Below are 12,945 nucleotides of genomic sequence, written 5' to 3' on the forward strand. Positions count from 1 at the left end.
TCAGTCAGCAGACATGCTGGGCCTAGAATAAGATGACTCATTTGCTATATAGGCAATATTGTATGTTATAAAAAATCAGGGGATAGTCACATAGAAAGGGGAAACATGAATGGATCAATAATTTAATTTAGCTCTGACCTGGCTAAGTTCTATAGCATGGTTCATAATTTTTCAATGAATGACCCTTAACATTTTACATACAGTGCCTCAGTTTTGTATTGATCTTCCGTAATGTATTCTTCATGTCAAAGAAGGAATAAAAACAAACAAAACACACTGTTTAACAAAAACACATTGTGTCGCCTGCAGATGTTAACTAAAATATGACAACATATTGGCGTTATTTATTCTGTTTTCAGAACTACTTTTTTCCTGGCTAATTTAAAAATTTAGAAGAGAAATGGGTAGTAAGTGAATGATAACTTGAAGGGCAAGTTCATGGAGTTCTCTCTTAGTTAAAAGATTCTTAGCCCCTCTGCTTAATTGCTTATTAAAAGTGGAACCCCTGATGTACTATGTGTAGTGTGTATTTATTCCATGGAAAATTATTAATTTTTAATTGAACTAAGTGAGTGCTTGGACAAGGGACCCTAGCTATCAATCAGGAAGCAAGTGATTGACTGATGTTCATGTTCATTAATTATTCAAGGAAGTTCAATTTTAAGGTCTATAACAGTAGAAGAAAGTTTTTATAAGTGAGTGTGTTTGTGCTGATACATTTTAGTACTGTATTTATTTGTTCATTTAACAAATATTTAGTATGTGCTATGTGCCATGCAGTGATGAGTCAGTGATGAGCAAGCCCATGGGCCCCTGTACTCACAAAGCTTCCAGGGCAGTACGTAAAACAGAGGTATATCAGTGCTGTTTAGGAGACTCAATTTTGCTTGACTCCCCTCTATGTACAGAAAATGATTCTTCTCTGCACAAATTTCCTGAGTCTCCTGGAAATTCAAGCTATCAAATTCTAATTACCAGCTGAGACAATATTTTCTTTAGAATGGTAGAATCATAGTTTCTAAGAGCTGAAAGAGACCTGCGAAGTTGTCTGGCACTGGACCCTTTTGTTCTCCGGCCTCAGCCTGGGCCTGTCCAATGTCAGGAGGGGGAAGTGTACTCATTCATGGGGTCATTTCTGGAATGTGTGGATTATTTCAAAGTTCTTCCAAATAATGAACTGAAGCTTATTTCCCTGCAAAATCTCTTCATCGATTCCAGTTTTGTGTCTTGAACAAAATCATCACATCTTATTTACCTATTATTTGGAGTATGTATCACAGTTTTCCATATATTTCTGTGATCTTTTTATTATGAACATGTTATCCCTGTTAGATGCATGTATCCTGACAGCAGAATTGTGTCTGGTTTTGCTCACTGCTATTTTCACTAGCAGTGTCATAAACTAGGCAATGAATGAAGGAATGAATGTTTTATCTTATTCCAAAAAGGCTTCAGGGAAGAATACATAGATTTAAACCATACATCTTAATCCATTAACTATTTGACAACTATCATGGTTCTTTTACTTCAGTTTTTCTCATCCTTAGGTTCAGATTCTCCTTCCTAACTTTCTTTACATGTGACATGGTGTCCAGCCAACTATACTGAAGTTATCGCCTTCCTAATGCCTCCCACTTTGTTAATATAAAAAGAAAGTGCTGGTCTCACCAGGAGGTTTGGGAAAGGCTTCACAGATGAGGTGCGGATTGACCTGTGCTGAGTCTTGAAGAATGAGGATGTGTTCTCCATGTCAGTGAGGCCAGAAACGGCACTTTTAAGGTACACTGAGAACAGTGGTACCAGAATGTTCACCCACCTTGCAGATTTCCATTAGGTCACCTAACTTACTAGTTAGATCCTCTTTGGGGAATTTTTGCTCTTTTCTTTCCATCTTCCTCATGAACTTTAGTATTCTTTCACCTTGATCACTTCCTTACCACTACCGCAAAGCTGCAAAGCTCGAGGCAGAGCTGCCCGAGGTTTAGAGCTTACGTGAGGGAGTTAGTCTGTATTCAAATCCGGGTTCAACCCATATTTTGCATGGCCTTCTGTGAGGTAGGTACTTCTTTGAGATTTAGCGTTTTCTTCTTTAAAATGGAAAAAATAATAATACCTTATAAAATAATTGAGAGAATTATCAGGTAAATTATATGTGAAGTGCCTGACCTGTAACTGGGAAACTCCTGCTGTAGTTCACTTCCGCTGGTATAGCTATTGGTCCAGAGGCCACAGCACATGCACGTGGCTCAGACATATTTTCCACAGAAATCCATCAGGTGTTAATAGTGACAGAGCTATTTCAGTTTCTTTCAGGTCCTCAGTCCAATGGATTTACATCTTCACCTTTATTTCTCTCATCCTCCAGGCTCCTGGGGTCCAGTAATTTTTTAGGTTTTTTTGGTAGGACTGTAAAGGAATCAGATTTGACACATTTTCCTCTGATTTCTCTCCTTTCGGGTCTCCCTTTCTCCTGGTATAACAAGAGCCTGGATTTCTCTGATCTCATCTCTCTCAGCTTCATCTGGGTAATCAACATACTCATTTCATTCTGGTCAAGATTTCTCTCAATAGGTTTATTGCAGATGGCTGCAGCTGCGATCAGTGTTTACAATCTGATGACAAGTTGGAGATTAAGGCTTGTCATCACTATTTAATTAACCTCAAATTAAGTGCTTTCCGGTCCCATTCCATGCCCTTCCACAAGCCCAGGAGAGCTTCTAAAACAGTGCTTGGAGTCTTGATAGATTCGGGGTCACATCACTGGAAAGCAGGGGCTGATTTAGCTGTGACTCTGAAGAGCAACACTATTTGATCCTTAAGTCACTTGCCCGAGGGCTGAAGCTAGGTAGCTATTCAAAGTCTCTATAAAGAGAGGGGAAGAAAGGAGAGCATTTTTCTAATTCTAGGAAGCAGGTAGTCTGTGAACTGCAGGGACGATGAGACAAAAAGCATTCCAGAGACAGAAAAAAAAACCCTCTGTTCTTAATATTTAAAAACAACTTTGTTTTTGTATCACAGAAGTAGTATATGTCAACAGCAAAATTATACATGGTAATTGTAAAAGGATGGAGAAACGAAAGAAGAAAGTAAAAACCATACAAATTCCTACTCTCCATACCTGCTTTTAAAGGCTTACCCGAACTGTCCAGTCTGGTAGCCACTAGCCACATGTGGCTCATAAATATTTAAAATATGGCAAGACTGAATTGACACCACGTGCTAGAAGTATAAACTGCCCACCAAATTTCAAAAAGAGAATTTAAGCTATTGTTATTTTGTGTATGTTGGATTAATTAAAATGTATCTTTAAATGAATTTCATCTTTTACTTTTTTTTCATCTTTTACTTTTTAAAATATGACTACTAAATACTTTAAAATTACGTATATTTCTATTGGACAGTGCTATTTTAGACCCTTTTCTTATATCAAAATTTTTTTAAAAGAAAAATTGCGTTATTCTACGTAAAACTTTGTATCCTCCTTTTTCAGTTAATGCGAATATGTTCATGTCATGAAATATATGATATGGCATTATGTTTAATCATTTGTAGTATTTCATTATATGATGTGCCTGGATAGATTAATCCAATCCACTGTTGCTGAACACTTAGGTCATTACCATTTTTTAAAATTTCAAATTATTCATAACATACTTATAACTATATCTTTGGACTCATCCTTAATTGTGCTTCTAGGATTTGTTTCTGGAAGCCAGTTAGCCGAGTCACTTGCTTGTGGTGTTTAAGCAAATTGCCATATAGAAAGGTAGCACTGATTCATACTCAGTACAGTGGTTTATAATAATGCTCATTTCACCTCATCTTTATCAACACCAGATATCATCATTGTTCTTAATTCTTATTGTAACGAGCAGCACTGTTATGGGTTTGCTCAGCAAATTATTGAAAAAGTCTTAGTTTTAAGCTTTGTGCAGTGGTAATATCGTAGCCAATAAGGTTTATCCGAGGCACGATTACTGCGAATTGAAAAAGTCTTATTAGGCTTGGTAGCTTCTATCCTGGTCCTGCAGATACTTCAGATGATTTTCTCTTATCCATCAATCATTCTTTTATCCATCCACTCTTGAGCATCCGTAATGTGTCCAGGCCTGCCCAAAGATTTGTAGAAGACATGGTATTTGATTTTAGGAAATCCCTTATATTTAATATTTAAGTTGGAAAAGAAAGGAAGAGAAAATAAATAGGGCAAGGGCCACGTGAGTCTTATTTACTACAGTATTTCAGCACCTAAATAGAGTGTCTGGTACGTGACAGACTCCCAGTAAATATCGTTGAATGAATTCATGACTAAGTGTATGCTAATGTTTACATAAGTGATGAAGGAAACAAAATAAAGGGGTAATGATTTTAAGGTAGGGACAATAAGGGAAAGCTGTCTGCCTCCTGTCTTAACCCAACAGAAGCCAGAAGGCATGAGAGCTTCAGAGGGCTGCAGAGGAGAGGCCACCACAGGGCAGACAAAGGGTCTGCAGGGGCAAATAGAGGATAACCAGGACACCAGCTCTGATACCTGCCCTCTGGGGTAGGGCACTCACCCTTTCTGAGTTTGGTTTCCTCATCTGTAAAATGTGCATAATTATACCTACCTCAGAAGGTTGTATTAGAAATAAATGGAGAGCACTTAGCACAATGGTATTTTCTTTACTTGTATTCATTAGTGGCTTAGCTATATCATTTTCTAAGCATCTTGTTCATTTATCATTTGTTAGAAGTTATCAGAAGGAAAAACAGAGAAGAAACTTACCCCGATATACCTGGACCTTATATTTAGACTTGAAAAGTTCTACATCCCCCCAGTGAGGTAGCCGTTTGCGTTCTGAACTGTGCATATCAAACCCTTATACTCTGGTTAAAAATCCATAGAATTTTTCATGTAGTTGGATAATTAGGCCACATGCTGTTGGCTCTGCTCAAAAACGGTCATTTAAGTGTCCTTTATTTTTTTTAGCATCCACTGGGAAGTTTAAATAGCCACTGCCAGTGTGATTTCTATATGCTCTTTAAAAAATGCTGAAATTGAAAAGAGTTTAATAAAATTGCTGGACTGTTAGCTTTAGCAAGCTGTCCCAGACATAAACCTGAGAAAACAAACCCCAAACCCCAAAGTAAATACTTCTATGAATCAGGGACTTTCACAAGTGCTCCCTGGAAAGTGTAGTTTGACTCATATGGAGTTAGTTGACAAGCAAGGATGGAAACTAGCAGCTTCTGAGGTGATTTGACTCCTTTATTCTCCTTTGCTTAACAGATATCTGTACTAAATATGAGTGGCAGCATTTGGAACTAAGGGACCCTGAAGTATCATCTGCCTAATTCTTATGTAGAAAAATGAGTAGTGCAATAGTGTAAAACAAATGAATATATTTCAGGTATATGAATGTTCTTAAATTACCAGACCCTTAGGGAAATATAGTTATTAAATGAATAAAGTGTCCAATAAGAGGAACAGCTTATATTTATTCAGCCTTTACAAGGTCCTAGTCACTATTCAAAATGCTTCATGTATGTTATCTCATTTAATCCTCACAGCAGCCCTAAGAGTAGAGAGTGTTTTCTCCATTTTGCAGATAAGGAAACTGAGACTCCAAGAAATAAAGCCAAGTGATTACAGTCTCATGTTTAGAAAGTAGCAGAGGCAGGGTTGAAACACACCACATTTCACTCCAGAGCCTGAACTCTCTCAGCTGCTGTTCTGTACCATTTCTTTCTTAAATGTTTATGGAGTAAGCTGAGAGTGTGAGGAAATCTTGTTGAAGATAACAGCTCGGGTAAGCCCGTGTGGGATATTCAGGTACATTTTTTTTTTTTTTTTGCGGTACGCGGGCCTCTCACTGTCGCGGCCTCTCCCGTTGCGGAGCACAGGCTCCGGACGCACAGGCTCCGGACGCACAGGCTCAGCGGCCATGGCTCACGGGCCCAGCCGCTCCGCGGCATGCGGGATCTTCCCGGACCGGGGCACGAACCCGTATCCCCTGCATCGGCAGGCAGACTCTCGACCACTGGGCCACCAGGGAAGCCCCAGGTACAGTTTTTATTCCCATAAATTCCTTGCAGATTATAGACATGTTCCTTGGTTTATTACTAGAAAACACCTTCTTAATTGATCTCAATATCAAATCTATTGCACTAGTTGAACGAAAGGAGTTTTATGGCCAGTGTAGCAAGATGTTTACTGAATATTCTGTTCACGTTCGTGATTTTTTTTTTTTTTCCTGCGGTCACTGTTGTGGCCTCTCCAGTTGCGGAGCACAGGCTCCGGAAGCGCAGGCTTAGCGGCCATGGCTCACGGGTACATCCGCTCCGCGGCATGTGGGATCTTCCCGGACTGGGTCACGAGCCCGCGTCCTCTGCATCGCAGGCGGACTCTCAACCACTGCGCCACCAGGGAAGCCCCCACATTCATGACTTTTGATTTTTAATAGCCAAATGTTATTAAAAAATGTGACATATTAGTTACATCATGTGTTGAAATGTATCCTTAATTGTAGTACTTTTATTGACTGTGAGAGGATGCAAAGTGGATTCCACAATTTTAATTAACTGTTCCTCCTCTGACATTTCATTACCAGTTTCAGAAGTGATAGAGGATGGCAGTTACCTGTGAGAATTTTTCTATAAAGAAGCTAAGATGGAGGAATGTTAGAGTTGTCTTGGTGATTGAGAGGAAAAACAGAGAAAGGAGAGGGTTGGCTATTATCCTCACATGTTAATAACACGGTCAGTAAACAAAGCTTCTGTTATTTTAGGTAAATTTTAAAAATTTGAGCAGATAACAGACCAGTTGAAATAAAAAATAAAGAAATCAGTGAATTCAACTATGATTTTTATGCTGCAAAAATGGTGTCTTTTTTCTGAAAGTGAGAATTTCTCAGACATCACATATCTTTCCCTTAAAGGGTTTTTGAGGATTTTCTATGAGTCAGAAGAGGCAAAAACATGAAGGTCAAAGATAATGGGTCCCTATCTAACACTGGACTGATTTGCCAAGAACCCATGACACATTTTTTGAAATAAATTTATTTGTTTATTTATTTATTTTTGGCTGCGTTGGGTCTTCGTTGCTGTGCGCGGGCTTTCTCTAGTTGCGGCGAGCGGGGGCTACTCTTCGTTGTGGTGCATGGGCTTCTCATTGCGGTGGCTTCTCTTGTTGTGGAGCATGGGCTCTAGACACGCAGGCTTCAGTAGTTGTGGCGCATGGGCTCATTTGCTCTGTGGCACGTGGGATCTTCCCAGACCAGGGCTCAAACCTGTGTCCCCTGAATTGGCAGGCGGATTCTTAATCACTGTGCCACCAGGGGAATCCCCCAGAATACACTTTTATTTCCTTTTTATGGTAAAAGCCAGAGAGAACGCAGTGTAGTTTAAACATGGTTTCTGTATCTGGTGCCCACACGGGAAGTTGAAGGTAAGGAGGCCAGTTTATCCAGCAAATGTGCCCAAGCACATAATTACCTCCCTTGATGTCTCTCGATACTTTACCACATCCCCTGGGAAAATCTCTGGGCAGTCCTTCCAAGTCATTTTCAGAGATCTCATCATGGCAGGTGAGCTTATTTATTTATTTCCATTTTGAGAGCTTTACCTTTCCTGACTCCCTTTTAATGTTTACCTCTTGTATAAAGAATGGAGACTGCAGATATTTCGTTACCAGCTATCTCCCTGCTGCAGGCACTGCCTGGAGAAGTTTCCCTCTGTTTGGCTTGCAAGCCTCATTTATTTCCCCGAGCTTTCTAATCTGGGCAGAGCCCAGGGGACGGCATTATTAAATTACCATTATTACACTGTGTTGTCTTGGCACGATCAGGGGCTGAGTTGGAAAAGTTCGTGTTAGGCAGGGAACACATTTTCTCCCCTTCTCAAGCTGCCCCAAATGGACCTTAGCTGACTTCCTGGGTCTGTATCAGCATCAAGATTCTGTGAAGTCAAACCAAAGATTTAACCACATTTGAGACATTTCTTCTAATCAGTGTAAAGAATGGGCATTCCCCTTTTAAGTACGTTGCTTTGATTTGGGATCAGCTGGACAATTCATGATTGTAATTTTTTTTTTTTTTTTTTTTGCGGTACGCGGGCGTCTCACTGCCGTGGCCTCTCCCGTTGCGGAGCACAGGCTCCAGACGCGCAGGCCCAGCGGCCGTGGCTCACGGGCCCAGCCGCTCCGCGGCATGCGGGATCCTCCCGGACTGGGGCACAAACCCGTATCCCCTGCATCGGCAGGCAGACTCTCAACCACTGCGCCTCCAGGGAAGCCCCATGATTGTAATTTTTTTGATGGAGGGGGTAACATTTGACATTCAAAGTTATTTGACATTTCAGAAGTTATAATGTCATTTTAAAAGCTCTAATATCACTAGTATATTTGTATGTAATTCATTTACACAGGCTTTCAAAGATTGTCTATTCTCAGTAGAGAAGTTTTAATTAAAAATGTTTTATTGCCACTCCAAGCGTCTTTAAATTAAGGCACTGCTCTTTTCTGTTTTTCTTCCTCACGTACTCTTGATAATCAACCTAGTGTTGTCTGCAATGATAAAAGTTATCTTGTCATATTTTAAGCATTTTCTTGTCCATCACTGTGTCACCAATGGCTGTACAATGCTAGCACATAGTAGGTACTCACTAAATTCTTATTGAATGAGTGTTTCAACACTGCCCATGCACTGTATATTCTAACCATTCTGGAATATGTTTTATCACATGCACTCTGCTTGCTCCCACCTTAGGAATTTTACCCACCACTCAGAAATGTCCTTTGCCTCTCAAATCTTAAGCACTTTTATACTGCTTATTTGTGAGTTTTCTTCTCCTGTCCCTATTTAAGCACAATTCCTGGTATATATATTAGGTGCTCAATAAATGTCTTAATGAATGTACATGAGTTATTGAATGAACACACATGTATAGTTAAGCCAAGGAAAAGTTATGTGTGACATTTGTAAACCATTTTTATAACATTTTACAACAATTTTAGTTTTAGGCATTCACTAAAATGATGAAAAGTAAGTTTGAAACACCATTTTTCTTGTCCAGTCCTTGACTCAAAACTCTTCAATGGCTCTCCGTTCCCTTTAGCAGTGGTTTTCTAACTATGACAGTCTGATTATGGGATTATGTCTTTTCCCAGTTTAAAACCCTTCAGAGGTTTCTCACTGCCCTCACAAAAAGTATGATTCAAACTCTTTAAGCATGGCTGAGAGTTCTACCTCTCCAGCTAGAGTCTTCCCCAAGCTCCCTTTACTCTTTCATGTCTAGATCATTTGGTTCATTAAACCTGTAATGTTTCCTCTTCTCCAGGGCCTTGGCACTTTGAGTGCCCCCTGCTCCCTCTTCACCCACCTCTTTCTTTAGCTGACTCCTCTTTGGCTTCAGATTGGTCTCGTTTTAAATGTTGCCTTCTCCAGGAAGTCTTTACTGTCCACTCCCTGCTGCTGCCACCACCATCACCCCTACCTGCCTCTACTAGTTTAGATAATTTTCCTGCTTTGTAGGCCTTGCAGATATTTTATCAATAGAATAGAATTATGTGGGGTTTTTTGGCCAAGTCATATGAAGTATTAAGTTAATGGAATTTAAATTGAGAATTTCCACAATTTTAAGTTTTCCTCCTGTAGGTTTCTCTCAAACATTTTGGTGGCTGACCTGACCCTCTCCCACCCCCCGACGTGCACAACACATTTATTGTAGGCAAAGTATGCTAAGTGCTTTATATACATTTACTCATTTTCTCTCACACCAGCCTTATGGTGAATACTGCTATTGTCCCCCATTTCATCAGAAAAACTAAGTTCAGTGTCATAAGAAACTCACATAGCTGATGAGTGGCAAGCTGAAGTTTAAGTCCAGCCTGTCTACACTCAAACTCTGTAGCCCAAAGCCCAACCTAAAGCTAGTGATTAGACAGTAGTAAATAAATACCCAGCAGGTATTTGGAAATAGCCTTACTTTTGGGCTGGGTATCTTCCGTTTATCCCTTCATACCCACTTTCTACTCAGTTCTGTGCCTGGGAGGTTCTTCTCTGTTGGCTTTATAAATGGGCTCCTCCCTTAACTCCACATACTGCCTTAACCCTTGGTTTCCCCACACCATTACCACACCTTTGTAAAAAGTTCTGCAGCTTACCCCAGTTGGGTGTTTTGTGTATACTCTGTTTCTGCCCAGATCCTTATTGATACAGACAAAAATTTTTTAAATTAAAACTGTAGTTATGGTTGTGCTTTTATATTTCTCATACAGTATGGAGTAATGTTAGCTTTTTTCTACTTTGTCTTTAACTTTTTATAATGGAATTGACGATTGTCATAGTTCATGCAGTCTTAAAAATGAGAGGCATGCCACACTCTTGTGCAAAGGGCATGTTTCCAAGGAATTTGTAACCAGTTGGAAAACAGGCCTACGTAATATTTTCTAAAATCTTTAGCCTGCCATGAGGCCTCTTGCGTTTTGACAAGAGTTTCCCTTTCAGCTTTTCTCCACTGAGCACCCTTTGCTTACTTTAAAGCTGGGCTCTGCTGTGTCTGGGCAGGTAGTGTCCCAGCCACCTGGTCCAGGATTGGTTTAATGTCTGGCTTTAAAATAGCTCATTTTACTTACTTAAATGAGTTTATATATAAAGAAACTCACATAGTGTTCCATAAATGGAAAATAAAATCCATTACAATAAATAAGGGAATGAAACTTTAAAGGGGAATATAACAAAAATAAAATGATGCTATTCGTCGTAGCCAAGTGTTAGGAAGGTGTTTTGACATGTTAGCACTAATTAATATTTCTCATTGGATGAATTAGAAAGATTGAAAGAGAATTGAAAGGGACATAACTTTATTAGTCTTTGTTTTGTCCTGTCAGTGACCATCTAGCACCAGGGTTCCATGCCCTGAAGTCTGAGGATCACTGGTATAATCTGTTTTTCCCTATGCTGTGAGCTTAACCAGAATGCTTTCCTCCTTCTAGTTTCCTTTTCCTGATCCTCTCCATCTTTCTTTTTGAAACTTTCCTTCACCCTCTTAGCCTACACAAGTCTCTCGTCCGAACTTCCTGACATTTATTATCTGCCCTACTTATGTTGGCTTCTGATTGTTAATGTTTTGACCTGGTATTTCAATAGCTCATATTTTGTGTCTTGTCTCCTAAACACTGTAAAGTTCTGTCTCCAGGAATAGACACTGGGACCTGTGCTTCTGGAACCCCATATTAATTAAATGTTCATTATATAATATATATTCTGTTTATAATATGTATTACATCATATAATATATATTATTTATATATAATATTTATATTATATGTATATGTTATTAAATTATATATTATATATTTACATATACATAATATATAATACATATTATGTAATATAATGCATATTATAAACAGAATATATAATAGTCACATATGTAACTAGAAGTTCATTAAATGTTTGCTGTGTTGAATGAATTTGTAAGTAAGTTAAATGATGTTTTAACAACTATGGATATAATTCACAATCACAGCATGATTTTGTGTCTGTTTGGGATGCACAATTTGTATTTTTGCTTCTTCTTGCCTTCATAGAAATTATATTCTAGAATCTAGGAGATAAAGATAATAAATTGATACACATATGCATATTATAATGTAATGTAAACTGGAGTAAGTGGTGTAAGGAATGTAAATCAGCATGCATTGTTAGAGCTTTGGGTTGCTTTTGGATTGGGTAGTCAAAGAATACCTCTCTGATGAGGTGACATTTGAGGACAAATGTGATTAAAGTTAAGAGGAGGGGGTACATATGAATATTTGAGGGGCAAGCATCCTAGCTAGAAGCAATAGTAAGGCCTGAGGACCTAAGTTGGGACTGTGCTTGTTGGAGGCCAGTGTGGGGATGAGAAGGGAGCAGTGGGACATGTCATTGAAGAGGTGGCAGGACTGGATTGCATAGGACGTTTTCAGCCATGGTGAAGCTTTTAGATTTTTATTGTGAGAGAAACTACAGTAGAACTGAAAGGAAAGACATAACATGATCTGATTTATATTTTTAAAAAGTAATAGTTTCAGCTGCTCTGAATAGAAGAGGCTGAAAAGGTGGTCAGTTAGGAAGACATGGCTCTATGCCAGATATGGTAGGGGTGGCTTGGAGCCCAGTGATAGTAGTGGACAAAGTGAGAACTGGAAGGATTAGGAAAAATTCTGAGAGGAGAGCCAACTGTGTTTATGCCTTCTAATTTATTTACTACTGTACAACGCTTTCAAAGCAGCGTTCTCCGTTGGTATTTATTTTCATCTTATAATTCTATTTAAGGCAAGTTTTTGTTCAATTTACCAAACATTCTTTTATTTATACTTGCTTTTGGGATAACACTTAATGACTAATTAGTCAATAAAAACCAGAGTTCTATGTGGGGCAAGAATGTGTTCCTGTGGTGAATTTATTTATCCATCTTTTTCAAAAGTAATTGCATTTTTGTATTCGTTCTTGAATACTGTGTCATTTCCCAAATAACTATTTGGGAGGTGGAATTTTTTTATGCTATTCTAATTTTGTATCCTCTTCCTTCTAATATCCCCATCTGTACTTTGTATTACAAACTTCATCAGACCACTGCACGCTATTATAGCTGTCGTCACCATGGGGAGAAAATGACTAATTGAAGCTGCTTATTGATATAATAGAGCAGGTTGTGATACGTGGCGAGAATACTGGAATGATGGGCTCCAGCTGATGTTATGTAAAAATATTCAGCCATGAAATATGCACTTGTGGATGGCTTTTTGCAGATGTCTGCAGAATGCAGATAATCTGTATTCTGGGGAGATCTGCAAATTAAAGATCTATATGACCAGTTAGAATTATAGCACAGTGAGGAGAGAGCGGTGCGGTAGGTAATGATATAGCCTTGAATCTTGGCTAATAATAATTATAACCTGCCTATACTTATAAGCAAAAGTAG

General features: G+C 38.9%; 1 pseudogene; it reads left to right on the forward strand.

Annotated features, from left to right (window-relative positions):
- Positions 1-3,923: 3,923 nt before the first annotated feature.
- LOC136130114 (U4 spliceosomal RNA) lies at positions 3,924-4,002 on the forward strand (annotated as a pseudogene).
- The last annotated feature ends 8,943 nt before the right edge of the window (positions 4,003-12,945 follow it).

This window comes from Phocoena phocoena, chromosome 10 (genome assembly GCF_963924675.1).
Source record: "Phocoena phocoena chromosome 10, mPhoPho1.1, whole genome shotgun sequence".
Classification (NCBI taxonomy): domain Eukaryota; kingdom Metazoa; phylum Chordata; class Mammalia; order Artiodactyla; family Phocoenidae; genus Phocoena; species Phocoena phocoena.